This window comes from Balaenoptera acutorostrata, chromosome 5 (genome assembly GCF_949987535.1).
Source record: "Balaenoptera acutorostrata chromosome 5, mBalAcu1.1, whole genome shotgun sequence".
In the NCBI taxonomy this organism is placed as follows: domain Eukaryota; kingdom Metazoa; phylum Chordata; class Mammalia; order Artiodactyla; family Balaenopteridae; genus Balaenoptera; species Balaenoptera acutorostrata.
This window is the reverse complement of record NC_080068.1, coordinates 46,255,846-46,275,068: the sequence shown is the minus strand read 5'-3', so window position 1 is coordinate 46,275,068 and position 19,223 is coordinate 46,255,846. Positions and strand designations below refer to the sequence as shown.

Sequence of the window (19,223 nt, the reverse complement as noted above, 5' to 3'; positions counted from 1 at the left end):
GACTTTATTCAAAGATGTTCATAAAACAGTTTTGAAATGAATTTAATAAATCTTTCATTTGTATTTTCTGTTTGATCTACGATTGAGTGAACTTAGACTACGTTACTATTGCTTCAGGGGGATGGCTTTATTCCTGATGCTATACTGATAAATTCAGGCTGGACTCCTCATTCCTGTCATCATTCTCATCCCTTGATTTAATTAGTTCTTTGAGGTCATGTTTAATCAACTTTACACTGACTGACTGATAGTCTCTCCTGTCTCTTTTGTATCCTTAAATCTGTGCCCTGTAGAAAGTCAGAGCCCTGGCTTTACAGCAAAGTAGATCTGGGTTCAAATTTTGGCCTAGCTACTTTCTAACTATGAGATTTTTGGCTATTTATCCTCTATAAACCTTACTTTCCTAGTATATAAAATAAGAAAAATGATGTCTGCCTCTGGGAGTTGGGTTGTGATGAAGACTAAATGACACAAGTATTTAGAGCACTTGGCCTACATTATTTAGGTAAATTGGAGCTATTTCTGTGACTGCTACTTCCAGGCTCTGGAACTGTCTCAACAGCTCTATCTACTTCATCAAGTGAGTGACCTTTAATAAAGTCACTGACACCCTTTTCTAGTGGTCCCCGTGAGTATTTCCAGTGGAGAGCTTCCCTACTTCAATTGTTGCCTTAAATATTTGGTATATTATGAAAAATATTTTTTTCCGGGATCCAGTTATGGGTGTGAAGCCACGTCGGTTTTATCCAAGATGCTTTGAAATGTGTGCTGTGAATGTTGCCACTTGAAGGTGACTTCTTCCCTTTTCCCAAAGAGTAAGCTTGGAACCTGTTTAAGAGAGTAGTTACATTATGAAGACTTATGAAAGATTAAATACCAGATTCTAAAAATTTACTTTTGGACTCACTGAGTAAAAAGCTCAACTAATAGTTAGACAAACATTGAAGATCCTGGGGTGAAGGAGATAAGGACTCTTTCTAGAAGATCTTAGTTGTAATTATTTGCTTATAAATAATTAATACAGTATGATAAGTGCTTCAAATGAGATGTCAACCCAGTGCTGGGGCATGCAGAAAAGGCAGATATTTGGCCTGGATCTTTAAGGAAGTGAGAATTTTCTAGGACATTGGGGGAAGTGTGGGCTGCTGAGGGGAATGTATTAAGGAAAAAGACTTTTATAGTCTTAGAGTGAAGCATTGTGTTAGGAATGTTTTTGTGGACAAAGAAGGCACTTAAAGTTCAATACTACAAGCTGAGAATGCAGAAGTAAGTTGGGGTCAGATGCTAAAGGCCTTGAGTGTCATGCTTAGAAAGTCAGTCTCTTTCCTGTAAGGTTGGGGAACAATTGCATTCTTTAATACAAAGATCTGCCATGATCATTTTTATTAGAATAGTAATTCTTCTGGTCATGGAAGAGGAGAAACTGATAGTGGGAGACTGTGGCAATAGTCAGGTGAGAGGGGATGTAAGATGAGGAAGGGCATTGAATAGGAATACAACAGTCCAGGTGTACTGTGACCTATACGGGGAAGCTTCTGTTTTCTTCTTCGCATCAACATGGAATGATTTTGCCTGCACCATGGCCCTACTATCTGGATCAGGCCATCCTCAGATGAGTTAGATCAGAGAATGTTGATCAGCATTCTGTTTCAAATCTCAGTATGCCAAAATGTTCTTTCTTAGATAAAGACTTTTACATAGGCATCTTTTTTAAAACCATCTTGTCTCATAATATGTTAACTTTACCAGTCTTTATAATTTTTCTTATAGATGTGTTTTTAACAATAACTTGCATTTCAGGTTGAGATAGCACAGTGAATTCATATTTAAAGTACCACCTCTGCTTCAAAAAATAGCAATGAAAGATGAAAATAAAGAATATCTAAAAGATATAGCTGGGCTCAGAAGCAAGCAAGATCAGTATCTCTATAGACCCAGAAAATGGTTTGGGTCACATGGTCTAAAAATCTCTATGTAATACTTAAAACTAGAAAGAGTGGGCTTACTGCTTCATGTCTGGGATGGGAATGACTCTTGCCTATTCTGGTGCCTCTCAGGAAAGGAGGTTAGAATTATGGTTGTGATTGTGAGCCTGGGACTATGGCATTATAAGACACTGTAGGTCAAATTAGGCAAGAATACCAATACATCACTTTTTTTTTTTTTTTAATTGAAAATGAGTCAAGTTGCTCATTGGCTTAGTGGTTAAAGCCTGTGTTATCACTGATATACCACAAAGAAGGACCTATTTTATTGTCTGATTCTGGACTTAACTCATTAGGAGCCTAAGTGGAAACAACTAAAATACAGAAGAATAAGAAGGGCTTATAATAGGTGAGAGAGAGAGAAGTGAGAAAGAAAAGGTGGAGGAGAGAGGGGATTCCTTTCATTCAAATGAACTTGCAAACCAAGATTCCAAAGTATATGAGCAAACTTAATGTTAAGAAGCACAGCCAACACACTAGGTAAATGTTCACAAGAATGCACTCAAGATGAAATTAATTTTAGGGAATAGTCTGATAATAATATTCATGACAAAGATTAAGAAACAAAAAAGGCAGAAAGGAAATAAAAATAATTAGATATGAATAGAGCCAAATTACACTTTTGGAAATACAACTATTTTTATTGAAGTTAATAAAAGTATTAGATGGAATAAATTCTAGATTGCACATCATCTAAGAGAAAATTAGTGAGCTGGATGATTGGACTCAGGAACTCACCCAGAATGTAGCACAGAGAGGCAGAGAGATGGGAAATATAAAACAACCAAGAGATATGGAGGATAGATTGAGAGGCTCAACATATTTTCAATAGGACTTCCAGCAGTTAATGGAAGTAATGGAACAAAAGCAATATTTGTTATTTGTCTGTTTTTTTTTTTTTTGTGGCAGAGAAAAGGAAAACACTGACTAATGGTAGAGTAAAATTATTTCAAATTCAACCTCATCACTCTGCATCTGTGAAAATTGCATGTGCCAGACATTATAGCAGTTATCAGAAAAGTGCTGTCTTTAAAGATATCTTAAAAGGAAAATTTGCAGCCTGCTCTAAATTTGTCTTCTACTTTGTAAATTGGTGAATACCATTGTTTTAAAAACTGTAGCTTGAGTGATAACTAAATTTAGAAGAGTGCAATTTTTAAATAAATTATGAGATAATAAACTTAAGAAGTATTATGTTTTGGAATGCTTTAGAAAAGACCTTAGTGGCAACTATAACGTTGATATTATTCTAGTCATATTTTGTTCAAGGCAAATGAAAGACATAAACTTATTTTTTAATAGCAAAAGCCTTGATAACCACCACTTCAGTAGATCTACAGTTCAGTGATAGTTGGTGATCGTAATCCTAACTCTAAACACATTCCAAATTACACAATTTCTTAGAAAATTAAAAAAACAAACCCCCAAATTTGGTGAAGCAATATGTTGAAATTTTGAGACCATATTAATAATGCAATTGTAAAAGTACCAGTTTTGCTAAGATATATGATATACGCACACACACTACATCACAACTATAAATCAATATCTCAGGATTCTTATTTTCTTTTAAGGGTTTGCTTATAAATGTGTCTTCAATAGTTTCCTAAAACTTTACAACTTATAAAGTAGTTTCCTTGGTATAGTATTTGAAAATATCAATTGTCTTTATACTTTGGAAACAGAAATAGTTCTGTATTTTGATTTTCTTCCTTGAAAATCTTTCATTTTTCTTCTACTTGGATAAACTTGTCAAAAGTTTGAAATAGCCCAGGGACCTGGAAAATGCATTGCTTTAGGGCCATGGGACTCATTCAAAGAAGGACAAAGTTATGATGATAAAGTTTTCAGCATATACACTTAATTATGTAGTACATGGCATTTAAATTATTTATTCATTACATGTTAGTACTATAGATGGAAATTAATGATCCATTTATTATTAAGTAATATATTGACCATAGCTGCATGATATTTTTTTATAAGAACTTAAATGATATTACTTGATTCATGGTGGATTTTCCATGAAATCAATGCCAAATATAGGCAGACTTGTAAATTATTTTTTTCACTCAAGCATACTTAAGAGTTATGTTAACATATTACTTTAGCACAACATATTTTGGAGATTAAGTAGGTCTAATATGAGAATAGACCCTCACCAAATCCCCTTAATGACAGGAAGATGCCATTTAGACTGTTAAAATATTAAAATTAGAAAGTATAAGAGAAGTATGATCAGTTGTAGGGCTATTCATAAAATACAGTTACTTCCTGTATTAGAGAATAGTGTTGTTTAAATTAACTATAAACTAACATTGTGTTCACATCAATTGGTCCAGTCTTTGATATGTTAAACTGGTATAGTCACTAGGATTATCTTTTTAACTTTAATAAAAGATACAACGGTACTTTAATAAAAAACACAATAAAAGTATTGATTTTGTGATTATTGAATGTTACCAGATTAGTAGATATGAATAGTAAACTGCATTGTTATTTTATAATTGATTTTATATGAAATATCTGCTGATATTGTATTATATAATATATGCTTTGTTAATTATATTTACATATACATTATTAAGTGATAAATTATATAAACATCATAAGATTTTATGCAAATACTTAAAATAGGTGCTCATATAAGTATGAAGCACAAATTATGAATTAAACACTAGGGCTGGAAATTAGTAGTTGATAAAATTAAACATTAAAAAAGAAAAATATATATGGTGGGATTCCTGGCCATATGCATTTCTTCCCTTTTAATAATTTTCCATTAAGTTAGCATCCTTTCCTTTATGCTTTTTGGTATATTATAATCCTAGTAGCTCAGGTGTTCAAGTATTTATCTGTTTCATTTTGAAAATGAGAAGGCACTTCACTTTGCCTCTTGCAATGTTCAAATACTAGCATAATTCTGACTGTATGAACATATTGTTTTCAAATCAATTTGCATAAAATTTCTTTCAAATTTTTTTCTTTTTAATCCATATCGTCATGGATTATGATTGCTTTTGTCATGTTAACAATAGTAAAAGCATTTTGGAAAATTAGAGTTATTCAGAACATTTTATCTGAGGTTTCATTTTGTAGTTCATTTTATTGATTTATTTCATTATGATATGAACATTTTGTAATAAAAAATCATTTTCTTGTATCAAAATTGTTTTTATAACAATATGACTTTCTTTTCACAAAGGCCAAATACTCCTGGTTATTATTAACACTGAGTTATTTATTTATTCTCTTCTCCATATTAGTTAATCCATTTATTCATTCATTCAATGAATCTACGTTTACTCAGCATCTTTTATGTGCTTAGCAAATGCTAGCTGCTGGTGATAAAACTTGACAAGTCCCTGGATATCCTGGAAATTAATGCTCCCTAGGAGAGATAGACAATAAACAATAAGTAAATGTAGAGTGGTAACTACAATACTATGAAGAAAACAAAGAACAAGAATAATGACTTATGTGGGGCAGGCTAATTTACATATACATGCTTATGAGAATACATACACTTATCACTTTTCACGCATATAATGAGAAGTAAAATCATTTTTTGGTGAGGAGGTGCCTTTTTGCAAGTTTCTTTGTATATATTCAACACAATGATAATTGAACTAGAGAAAATGTATTATCAAGTAAATAGAAATTTAAGTATCTCCTAAGCTCTCACTAGTGGACATTTTTTAAACCCATTTACCTGATTTGTAAAAGAAGAGAGAAAAGAGTGTAAAAATAATCTATGTGAACAACGTAATTTTAATAAGCACAATCCATATTGTGTTGAAAACTCACAATATGATGAATAAAAAATTTTATATGAGTGACTTTTATTTGATATAACAATTAAGACATAAAAATTTGCTGAAAGGGCATATATTAAACATGATTATCTTTCATCTCTTTAAAATGCCATTTTTGAAAAAAATTAAATGTTTATCTTAACACTTCTTAAAATTAGGAAACTTGTAAATCATATACATTATGGTAGTAGAATCTTCTTTTTTCAAAATGTGAACATGACTACTTAACTTTTTAAATTAGAGTTTAAAAATTACTTTGCTAATTTTAATAGACCTTATTACTTGGTTTAATTTTTTGTTCTTAGGACACATTTTATTAGATTATGCCATGGCTTTAGGGTTTTATATATGGCAGGATACTATCAGGAATGTAGATACTGTCTTTCCTGAATTTTCTTTGAGTCTAATTAAGATTATAACTACCATTAAAAAATTAAATCTTGCTCCTTTGTTTCTGAATTTCACGGGAGAATAGTTTATTTTGAACTGTACTGATTATTTACTTTACTCAAATTTGTACACTAATACCAACTGCATTAATGTATGAGAAGCAATGTTTCCTGAAAATAATTAGTCTTAATTACAGGTTTTTTTCTTCATGGTTTAATTTTTTTCCCTCTTTAAACATTTTTATTTTTTAATTTTTTTAACATCTTTATTGGAGTATAATTGCTTTACAATGGTGTGTTAGTTTCTGCTTTATAACAAAGTGTATCAGTTATACATATGCAGAGAATGAGAACCATGAAACTATTAAAACAAAAAACTGACTGTAAACTCTTGCTCACTGAGAGGAAAACTCATGAGATAGCACAGAATAATGGTGAAGAGTAGAGGTGAAGGGGTTAGAGCCAGATTAAGCTCACTTCAAATGAGCTCTGCTGTCACCTTCTTGGGCAAGATCATCTCTGTGGTCCTCAGTTCCCTCATGTGTAAAATAGAGAAGATAATATCTTCCTCAGACTGTCATTTTCATTATATATATAGGTATATATATATATATATATATATATATATATATATATATATATATACCTATATAGAGAGAGAGAGTTATATATACATAGACACATTTAAAAGAGTGTGCCTGCTATTTTATAAACACTCTATTAATGTTTGCTATTATTTTTTAACATTTTCACTTAGCTGTTTAAACATTCTACCTTGATTGCAATGATTGTAAAGTAGTGTGGTCTTAGAGCATAGAGGTTGAACATGTGCGACAAAACACACTTTTTTGGTAGGCTACTGTAATTGAATTATTAAATTGTACTCAAAAGCACAACCACATTGGATCTACTAATTTGAATTTTGTAAGTTTCTAAAAGCATTTAGGGTTTGTTTTTTTTTTAAGTTCTTTGGAGACATCATTATGAACGTCTACTATCATTTAATTGTAGTTGTATTAAAGTTATGTTGACAAAGAGTTCCATTTAGTGAATGCCTGTTAAACTTGAATTGCTAAAATATAAAAGCTGTAGACTATGCATTCTCTAACTTGAAATGATCAAAATGTGAATAGTGAAGTACAATTAACATTATGTATTCCACTGAGGTCAATGTAAATAATTTTGTATTATGCTATCTCCCAAAGGAATTTAATATATGAAATGATTAATTGTACAAAAATTGTACTTTCTTAATATAGGCATCCTTAGAGTAATCTAGCTTTATAAAATTCTGTAATTCTTATAATTATAAAGTAGGAAATGAATTTCATGCATGTTTATGGAAAATTTTCATTTATAACATTTTAGCTCATGTTGACGTATAACATACATGGAACTAAGCTGAAAATAGCTGAAAAAGTGATTGTCATATGCAGCTTTCCCCACAGGAAGTGTGTTTCATGAGAGAGAACTACCCCCCCCCCCCAAGATATTGAATCTGGAATGCAATCTCCCTACCATGAAGTAAAGATCTAGAATCTGCTTTTCCTTCTCCTTTTTTCTTCCTGCTGCAAACAGCCATCCTATAACTAACAGCCACTTTCAGTTTCCTACTTTACTTCCATTACATTTAAACAAAATAAATAATACTCAAAGAAAATAGATTTACATTTTTAAATTTTGTTAAAGTACAGCATTTTATTAAAAGCTAAGATAAATTCTCTGAAACAAAATTGCTCATAAATTTAATGTATGTTAGTGACTGCTATTTACTCTTTATCTGTAACTTAGAACTGAAATTAATAAAAGAGAAATGTAAAGGTAAAATAAGCAGGTTATTTCATTATTTTACATGCTCATTTACGTTTTCACAGCTGCCCTCAGATTCCCCTCAGGTAATACAGCAGTAATTTGCTAGGAAGTGGATTTTTATGACCCATGTTAGTATTGAAAGTAGCAGCAGGCATTAATCTGTCAATTTGTAGTGTTCTAACAACCATGGGCCCTCACTTATTCAACTTTACTACCTTAGGCAACTGCAGAAAATTTGGAGATCTTAGATCTTTTGTTAAATATGGCCCACTGATAATTGGATAATTTTACATTCTGATAGAATTATAAATTATATGTTTCTTGGAAGAAACTTCACATAAATTCACTAATACCCAAAGTAAATGTACCATGAAAAGCAAATCTTATCAGCATTTCGGCTAGTTAATAGGAGTACTATATTATTACCAAAATGACAAACCTTTTGGATACTACTGCAGTTGTCATGTATCATGGTCACTAATATTCCTCAGAAGGTTCAGAAAATAAAGGCCCCTCCTTCTCCTGAAAGATCACTCTCTTCTTCAGGGGTACAGACAGCAATTTGGGAGGGAGAAAGAGGACAGAACAGCAGCCTTAACCTTGGCCATTCAAGCAGTATCAGACGTCACAGGCAGATCCTTCTCAGACCCTTCCTTTTCAATATTAAAAGTTCAGTTATGGATGAATGGAACGTTTCATTTATAACCACTCAGAAATTTTATTGAGTGGTTCTAAAAGTTTACTTTTCAAAGGAAAGCAATAAAAAATAAAATATTTTGCAAAAAGGAATTTTTTTAAGATTTAAAAAAAACTGTTCACAAGTTGTAGCATTTAGCTTCTTTAGCATTTGTCCACAAGTAGTGAAGGGGATGCTCAAGTGACTATTGAAATGTTACGGTTTGTTAACATTCACCTCGACCAGACACCTTCACATTACAAATTAGGGAGCTCAGAGAGGCTAAGAGACATGCCCAAAGTGACATAGTTGATGAAAAAGCTTGTTCTAAATGAACATATCTTGGCATCCTATATTTATGATTTGCACAATACCATATATAGAATAGGATAGAGCAGGAGTCAGCAACTATGGCCTGTGGGCCAAATGCAGCCTGTATTTTTTTGTAAATAAAATTTTATTGAAGCACATCTATGCTCATTCAATAACATATTGTTTATGGCTGCTTTTGTGCTAGATGACAAAGTTAACTAATTATAACACAGACTGTATGATTCCCAAACTATAGAGTGCATACAATTTGGCTCATTACAGAAAAAGTTCACCAACTCCTGGTAAAGAGAACTAAGGTATGAGTGTGTGCTAGAAAAGAGAACAATTGCAGTGCTTTAAAAAGTGTTGTTCAATGTGCCTATCAAAAAATAGTTTGAAACTTTACTCTGAATCTCCAATCAAAAATAAAGATTATAGCCATACATGGATGTTATAAAGCCTGGGTCTTTCATAAGTTGCTTTTGTTCCTTTTTTAGAGATCAAGAATTTAAAACCCATTGTATTATGTTTAATGAACATAAAATGTTAGTATGGAAAGGCTATATAAAAGGTATGGATAATATTCTCTAAATTGTATTCCAACAAAATAGAGGGTAAATGAGAAAAAGAGTCATTGTCAGCAAGGTATAATAGATATAATATAATGTACAGTAAAAAGGAGAAGTGATAGACATGCATTTTCATTCTTGTGCAACTCCCTTACTTTGGAAAGAAATGGTTGTCAATGCCTGTGCATTTCCTTGACAGATTATGCCATGGTGCACAATGGCAGCATTTGTCTTTGGTCTGTGGACCTAAGACATTCAGTATTGATGGGACCTTTTTCAGTACAGGTAATAATAAGGTGGTCAGTCATGCAACCGAAAGATCGAGTTTAAAGTTAAAATTAAAGAAGAATTCCCAGCACTATAGCATTTCATTTTATGCAAAGCTCTTCACCAGCCAGGCTCGTTTACTTGTCATAGGTCCCCAAATGAGAATATAAGGTTGACATGAAAGATACAAACAAGTAAGGTAGTCTCATTCCACAGAAAAGGAGCTAACAGAAACACTAGAACGAGCCGATTACATGACTGAAAAGAATGACAAAAGAGTAATTAACAAAAGTCTGTAATCTCTATCATGTCCTTTAAAAAAATAACATGTCCAAGCAGCAGTTCAACCAAAGGTCATGGTGCCTGGCTTCCCAGTCTTCACTGGAGAAGCCACTGGTAAAGAGTCAGTACAATGTGTTTCTTTTGTCACACATAGTTGACTCTCTTAAAATAATATTTAATTTATAGTATCATGGTTGATTTCTAGCAATAAAGACAATGCTTTTTTAACTTTCTACTTGCACTTATATAGATGGGAGGGAAACTGGTGACTTTTGTAATGTTTAGAGTTCAGGGAGATTCACCTCACCAAACCCTCTGTGTTGACAGATAAGGAAACTGAGGCTCAGAGAGCCTTATTTCCAGAGCTACACAATGTGTAAGAGTGTGGCTGGTAGACTAGAAACAAATGACACCAACCTTCTGTCATAGACTCTGCACAGTACCAGTTTAATTCCCTACTTGGAGAACTTTTATTCAGTTTATCTGTTGAGGTGCGGCAAGGAGTTAAGTTATGCCAAAGGGCTCCAATTTGAGGACATTTCCTTCAACATTTAAATATTATCGTGCACTTTACTGATATGTGTGCTTGTGGTACTATAAGCTTTGAAACCTATTTAGCCATCCTTCTTAGATCTAGTCATAGGTCCCCAGATGAGAATACAAGGTGGACATGAAAGATACAAACAGGTAAGGTAGCCTTATTCTTATTTTTTATTCCAAAAAAAGGGAGCTAGAGACTTCCAGAATCAGAAACACTAGGGCACGCCTATTGGATGACTAACACATGGAGTCTAAGACTTGGGTCACACTTTCCTGAGAATATAAGTGCGAGGTTACAGCTCACAGTTTCAGCGACTAGACCAAGTCCCTGACTAGAGTTTCTGGACACCAAAGCTATCACATTTCCCAGTGTTCTATCGTTTCCCCGTCAGTTCTTACTAAATTTAAAGTCCTATAACAATGCCAATTGTGATCCACTATGGGAGCATGCAGCCATTCTTATATTCGGTGAACATATTAGAGCACTCAGTTTGTATCAGATTGTCTTAGTCTGCTTGAGCTTCCATAAGAAAATATCATGGAGTAGGTGACTTAAACAACAGAAATTTATTTTCTCACATTTTCTGGAGACTGGAAGTCTGAGATTAGGGTGCTGGCATGGTCAATTTCTGATAAGGACTCTCTTCCTGACTTGCATGTGTCCACTTTCTGAATGTGTCTTCACACAACAGAAAGAACAAGGACAAGCTCTCTGGTTTCTTTTCTCATAAGGATAGTATTCCCATCATGAGTGCAGTAACCCCCTACCACGACTTCATCTAAACCTGATTACCTCCCAAGGGCCCCATCTCCAAATATTATCATACTGAGGATTAGGGCTTCGACATATGCATTTTGGGACGGGGCACAGTTCAGGAGTTACACCAGGCATGAAGGATATAGGGATAAGTAAGACATTTCCTCTAGCAGGGAAGACAGATTTAAGAAGAAAGGATCACAATACAATGTGAAGAGTGCCAACAGTGAGTAAATATAAACACTCTAAGGAGTGTAGTGGGCTGTATCATCTGTTATTCATCTCATAGAAGAGATGAAATTTAAGTCAAGCTCAGAAGGACATGGAGATGATTTTGGTGTGGAGAAGACGGAGGCAATTACAATTATTCACAGAAGGACTAGCTACATAACTTGTGAGAGGACCAGTGCAAAATGAAACTGGAGGGGCTCTTGTTCTAAAATTATTAAGAATTTCAAGGCAGTGACAGTGAAGTATTCAAATATGGACAAAAGGACAAATACAGTATGATTCCATTTATACGGGAGTACCTAGAATAGACAAATTCAAAGAGACAAAGTAGATAAGTGGCTGTAGGGGTTGGGGAAGGGGAGAATGGGAAGCTACTTTTTAAGGGATACAGAGTTTCTGTTTGGGATGATGAAAAAGTTTTGGCAGTGGATGGCAGTGACAGTTGCACAACAATGTAAATGTACTTAATGCCACTGGACTGTACACTTAAAAATGATTAAAATGGTAAATTTTGTTATGTCTATTTTACCACAATAAAAAATAAATAAACCAAGTGTGGGGCTCTTCTGAGTCCAGGGCACTATGTGACAGCTGGGAGGTATGCCCATGAATCCAGCTCTGATTTGCAGCAGCTAGGAAAATGCTGAGTCCTTAGATCTGCTCGAATGCCAGAGGCATATATGTGGGTGTGTCAGGGCTGAGAGGAGATGAGAGCTGGAACAGTAGACTGAGACCAGGTCATTTTGGCCCGTAGCATTGCTTGCCTACCCAATGAGGTTTACCCTTCTTTCCTCTTAATTAGCCACCTGTTTTGTTCAGGTCTTGTGCCCTTGGGCACAGTAACCCTATCTCAAGTTCAGAGCTTAATACTGATTAGCCTGTGAAAACAGAGCAGTACTCAGAGTATTCCCATTGCCAGTGGTTAGTTAAGCAGCAGCCCCAATTCATCTTCACATGTTTTCCTCCATGGAGTGCTAGGAAACACATGTAATCATGTTTCAGGATTAGTCCTGGGGATTTTATAATTCCCCCAAAGTGAACTCCAGTAGTGACACTAGATATCACCCGTAATACTCATTGTATTTGTTTAAATGTAGTCTGTTTTTTCTCTGTGTCTATTTTCTGGCGAATTATTGTTTTCCTCCTGTGTGCACATTGCTTATATTCTGTGTCTCAGAGGGTTACTCAAGATTAATTAGTGGCCCCCTGTGTATAGAAAGTGACAACCTCTGCAGTTAATCATTAGGGAATATCATCCATACTTTGCTCAACAAAATCTAGATGAAAATATTTTATATTTTCATGCAGGTATTAATGGGATATGTAAATAAATATGCTATGTCCATTAGCTAAATTTTCTGGGTAAGTCTGTCACTATAGATAGAAAAATTCAATAACTGCTAAATATGATATCAGATGAATTACATGAATTTGAAAAATTTTATTATACAGAGTATTATTTTGAAAGACTTGATTTTTTGATCATCAAAGCATTTTAAAAACTAAATCAGTATAGTTATGCAGATATAACATCATCATATCTATAACTTAAAAGTCATTTCTGCAAAGTTAGTATATTCATCATAGCATATTTGGCTACATGAACAGTTTCTCTTTTAAATCCAATATCACAGTGGTATTTATCCAGAGATTGCACAACATTTTGCCCTATTTATCACCTTAGTTTAATTACTTTTAAAATTAAGTATATACTTTGTACAAGGTATTGTGCTAGGTGCTATACAGAATTTAATCATGAATAAGAAATCTACCCACAGCTTACATTTCATATGAAAGTACAAATGATTATAACAAGAAAGAGTAGAAAGGGCATCACATGGTTATGGCCACACAGTGGGGGACATTCACATATCATTGAGCTGAACAGGAAAAGGTATCATATGAGTTAAGCAAATGGGATAGGGAGAATCTGTAAGCTGAAATAAAGCAAAGTACAATTCGGCAAGTACTTAATGAAGGGGTCATTCAGGGTAGTGAGGAACTTGTAAAATCAATGACAGGTACCTAATTCAGGAAAAAGGGATGGTTCTGTTTCATGGATATTTAGGGGTAACTAAATGAAGCTAATGGAGGGGGGATGGGTTTGCATTTAATAGGGCCTTTAAAGGCCAGTCTGAGGAGTTTGTGCTTAATCTGTTGTTTTTAGGGAGTTAAAAAATTTATAAATTGCAAATTATCATTCTAAATCTTCTGTCTAGGAGAATTAATCTGTTAACAGTGTGAAGAGTAATTTAAACTGTGGAAGGATAGAGGCCAAGGGATCCAGTTGGAAGGGATACGGTAAACATACAACCTCACAGGTGTTGGCAACTGACTAAATTTGGATTTAAGTACTGTTCTGAATAATCTAGCCAGCCAGGGAAATGAATGTTGGCATTATTAACTGAACTAAGAAAGTCAGGAGAAAAGTTGATTTATGAGAGAATATAATCAATTGTTTAGGCATTTTACAAATTAGTAGGAGCTCTTGAGGTTCACTGTGCCAAAATTACCAGTATCTACCTTGGTAATTCGGTGAAAAGTCAATAGTTGTGCAAGCATACCATAGACCTACTAGATGGGCTACAACATGCCAGACCCTACTTTAAGTGCTGGGATATTAAGCAGTTAATAAAAGGGACAGAAACTAAGACCCCCCTGTCATGGAGCTTACATTTTAGTGGTAGAAAAACAGCTAAGGACACTTGAATGAAATAGGAGGAAAATCCAGAGAGAGGCTAAACTGGAGTAGAAGTAAAGGAATTGTTTAAAGAAGGAGAGAGTGACCTACTAGGTCAAATGCTGCTGGTAGAGGATGGGGAAGACAAACAAATGGTCATTAGATGTGGCAAGATGAAAGTTGTTGGTGACTTCATGAAGAACTGCTTTGAAGAGAAGGGTGAGGATAGACACCTGAGTGGAGTGGGACCAGTAAAAAGAAGAAGAAGAGGGAATGAGTGTGACAGACCCTACCATTTATCAGAAGGCTTTGCCATAATGAAGAGTATAGAAAGAGGCCAGTGGCTAGAGAGGAAAGAGGGGTCATGGAGTCATTGGCTTGTCTGTTTTGAAGTGGATGAAATTGTAGGATATTTGTTTATTGATGGGAAAATCCACTAGAGAAGGAAACATGATGATAAAGTAAGTAAAGAGAAGAATTCTAGAGCAATGTCTTCGAATAGGTGAGAGGCAATGGCATCCAGCATGCAAGTTGGAGAGTTGGCTCTTGGATAGGAGGATGGATGATTCATCCTGTATGATAAGGGAAAACAGAGTTTTGGGGTCCAGATGAAGGGATTGGTAGGTATGATTGAGGGAACATATGGAAGTTCTGTTCTTACTGCTTCAGTTCTCTTTGCTTCAGAAAAATAAGAATCAAGGAAATTAGCTGAGAATGAGTTTTTTGTGTAACTCTCACGAATAATCAGAAACATTATTTTATAATAGATTTAAAGGAAAAAAGAGAAAATTTTCATGTTACAATGTAATATGTCTTTTTGAAAGATATTTGTAACATTAAGCAGTACAGGCTGCTTTAGTATCTGTATGAGATATTGATTTTTGCATCATGCAAATTCTAAGATATAGTGTCAATAGCTCTAATGTCCATCAATAGGGAAGTAGTTGAATGCATTATGGTACATCCACACTAGAGAATACTGTGTAGTTATTAGAAAATAAATTTGTTAGCTCTACAGCTACTAGACTAGAGGTATTTCCAATATATCTTTGTCAGGTGAGAAAAGCCAGTTACAGGGTAATGTAGTTATTATGATCCCAGATTTTATAAAAACAAAGCATGTGTCTTGTGTATATTTTTGTATATCATGTTATTAATATGAAAAAGCAATGCAAAAGGATACATAGTAAGCTATTAGCATTAATTGACTTTTGGGGAGTGAGAGTGAAAGAGTGATGGAGGGATTAATAGCTTTATTTTTACATATCTTTTCACTGTTTCACTGATGATAATGAATATACTTTAATTAAAAATTAAAGAGCAAACAGGTGTAGAGACTATTATTATTCAATATCATCCTTCAGTAACACACCCAACACCAGAAACCAGACTTAACAATTCCATTTTATGGTTCTTTTTATGAAAAAAAACTATATTGACTTTTTTCATATTTTGGACTTTTCATACTACTATCCTATTTTCTTCTTCCTGTATCCCCATGGAATTACAGATCAGTTGGTAATTGGGTTGAAGGAGAAAATAATTAAGTATTTGTCTAAGTGTTCTATGAAGCCTAATTCAGAAGTTTAGAGAATGCCAACTTCTGTTCCTTGAGTGAATTTTGCAACCTATTTGGAAGAATTTTATGCCTGAGGCAGCTGCTGTCCCTATAATGGGCTTATGTATGACTCTGGGTCTGTTGCCTAACTTCATAGGGCAATATTTCTCATGCTTCATTATGAAATGAAATTTTAAAAAAAAAATATTTATTTATTTATTTTTGGCTGTGTTGGGTCTTCGTTTCTGTGCGAGGGCTTTCTCTAGTTGTGGTGAGCGGGGGCCACTCTTCATCGCGGTGTGCAGGCCTCTCACTATTGCGGCCTCTCTTGTTGCGGAGCACAGGCTCCAGACGCGCAGGCTCAGTAGTTGTGGCTCACGGGCCCAGTTGCTCCGCGGCATGTCGGATCTTCCCAGACCAGGGCTCGAACCCGTGTCCCCTGCATTGGCAGGCAGATTCTCAACCACTGCACCACCAGGGAAGCCCCTGAAATAATTTTTAAAATGCCTAATTCATAGCAAAACTGTGAGCAAAAAAAGAAAAAAGGATATTAGACGCAGAAGTATTTTTCACCTCCACTCTCACTGATCTTTCATCAGTGTTTGTTGCTTTTAGTCAAGCTTTCCTTCTTGAAAGACTTTATTAACCTAGCTTCTGTGACACAACATTCTCCCACAGAAATCTTACCCCATTTATGTCTTCCAGCTCAGACTTCCTCCCTGAGTTCCAGAGTACCTACTTTACACACAGATGCTCTTCATTAGATCAAAACTTGAAACCTGACATTGCTCGAGCTGAATTCCCCATCTTTCCCATCACTGTTCTCCAATGTTTGCCATCTCAACAAATGTTGAGCGTCCTTAAAATAATTATAGTTCTTATAACTGTAACACACAGAGGCAGAAGAGGGGAACCAGAGAGATATCTATCATTTATTCAGTTGTGGAGATGTACTTCAAGAGCAAGCAAAGAGGTGAGGCCCACAGTCCAGTAGCCCATGAATTACTTCATCTCATCCTGCCAGAAGCTGTGAGAATGAGCTTGGAAGTGGATTCTCCCCAGTTTGAGCCTTCAGAAAGTCTGATATTTAGCATCTTTTATCCACGTTGGTTTTTTCTATTTCCAACTGTATTAGTTTCCTTTTGCTGCTGTAACAACTTACCACAAACTTAGTGACTTAAAACAACACAAATTCATGATTCTAAAATGCTGGAGGTCAGAAGCTTGAAACAGGTATCACTGGGGTAAAATGAAGGTGCTGGCTGGGCTGCATTCCTTCTGGAGTTTCAATGGTAGAATCTGTTTCCTTGCCATCTCCAGCTTAGGGTGGCCACCTGCATTCCTTGGTTTGTGATCCCTCTCTCAGTGTTGGACTGCATCTTTCCCATGCTGCATCTCTTGTGTTTACTTTCTTCTGCCTCTCTCTTCCACTTATAAAGACCCTTATGATTACATTGGACCCCCCAGATAACCCAGGCTAATCTTCCCATCTCAAAGTCAGCCGATTAGCAAACTTAATTCCATCTCTAACCTTAATTCCCCCTTGCCAAGTAACCAACATATTCTTGAGTTCTATAGATTAGGATGTGAGTGTCTTTTGGGGCCACTATTCTACCTAACACATGGGTTCACCCTAGAAAATGTATGCAAATTAGGCGCACACACAACAAAAGGAGAGTAGAGTGGGGTGTCAAGTATTTATATAGTAATTGGAATGAGAGAATGTGAAAGCAAACATGATATGAGTAGCATGAGGCTACGGGGTCAGGAATATCCTTTCTTCTGATGTGTTCTTAGGTGTTCCAATAAAATCACACTTGTACAGTAAGAGTTTAGTGTATGAGTTTGGAAACACAGGAGACTTAAGAGAATAAAATAAATTGGTTATTGGACATAATTAGTGCTTATTTTTTCCCCTATGTCTAGGCCACTTGTGACAGTGAATCTCCTGATGCCACACTTGTTCAGTGTGGCTGGAGCTATGTATGCAGTTGGGAAGCATCCCACAGCGGAGTGGTACTGCTGAGTCCCCGCCTTTAATTAGCTCCCTTTCTTTGGCAAATTATGACCTGTGTCCCCAACTAGAAAATGAAAAATTCTCTTCCACTTCCCCAACTCTATGATTTTTATGGTCCATACTAGTCAAAAATCATATTGCCAGGGAAAACTCCCCTCTATATTGTAGAGGTAGTCTGACTTTTATTTTGCCTTGAAAGATTAGAATGCCATTATCCAAGTAGACGACATTGAGAGCAAGAGGTTTGACTTTATATAATGCAAGTAACTGCCTAGAATTATAGCTGATTTAAATTAATGTTATATTCAGAAGCTGAATTAATTATTTCTTTAGGTCACCCTGCAACAGTCAGTTGCAAGTCATCTAACTTATGAAATGTAAAATAACTAGGAAAAAAGGGAGAACTAATAGCTCTCTGGGTGCTTTAAATGTCTTCCCATCACTTGGATTATTTTTGAGGTGGGGAAGAGTCATTTGGCTTCTATTGTGTGGGGTTCTTTCTATTACTTGGCATATTTTCCAAGGCCTTCATGACTTGGAAGGTTAAGTGCTGGTTGTGCCTTTTCTCACAAACAACAGCAAGTAAAAATGAGGAAAGTGCTTGGTAGACATTATCTGCAAAGAATTTTTGTTTAGAACCTGTGTTTTTACTGTGGTTGAATTGCTTTCAGTCCAAAATATTTGAAATTTAGCATGATCTCCAAACATGTGGTTGTTTCACTCTTTAGCTTTTAGGACTGAGCTTTTAACACACAGTCACCAAAAAGGCAGCATCCTTTCCTAAACGTGGTCGTATCTTTGAACCACAAGTTAATGAAAATGGATGATTTCAACTGCCAAACCACAACAGTGCCGCCAGTGTCTGTAATCTTGCTTTGAGCTGGCACAGATGCATGTGTTCTGCATCTGTATTAGAAAGTTTCGCCTTGACATTCCTTCATCCCATGCAATATTTGTTAAAAAAAAAAAAGAAAAAGAAAGGAGTGGACATGCTTCACCCAGATGTGATATTTAGTCAGCCTGGAAATTCTTCCATGATGTCTTTCCTGTCACCAAACAGCACCATGCCAGTGCTGGCTTCCTGCATCCAATTTAAATTGTTGATTGCTGGTGACTTATTATCCTAATTTCTCATCAGCTGATTACAGTAGATCTACTGTCCAGAATATGAGTGCTGCAGTTTATTCCAAAAAGAGTCTTATTCTCAGTTTCATGTTTACAAATTCTACATTTAATTAATTATCTCCTGTGTGAGCCACTTTAATTTTTGAGTGTTTTGAAAGGTTAGAAAAAAAGCAATCTAAATCATTTTGAAAGTCTTATCAGAAAACAA

The 19,223-nt window shown here is 35.0% G+C and overlaps 1 protein-coding gene across 1 annotated transcript in view; it reads left to right on the top strand.

The window, feature by feature from the left end:
* CFAP299 (cilia and flagella associated protein 299) overlaps positions 1-19,223 on the top strand; it is a 601,825-nt gene that overhangs the window by 278,959 nt on the left and 303,643 nt on the right. The gene's annotated exons all lie outside the window — the stretch shown is intronic.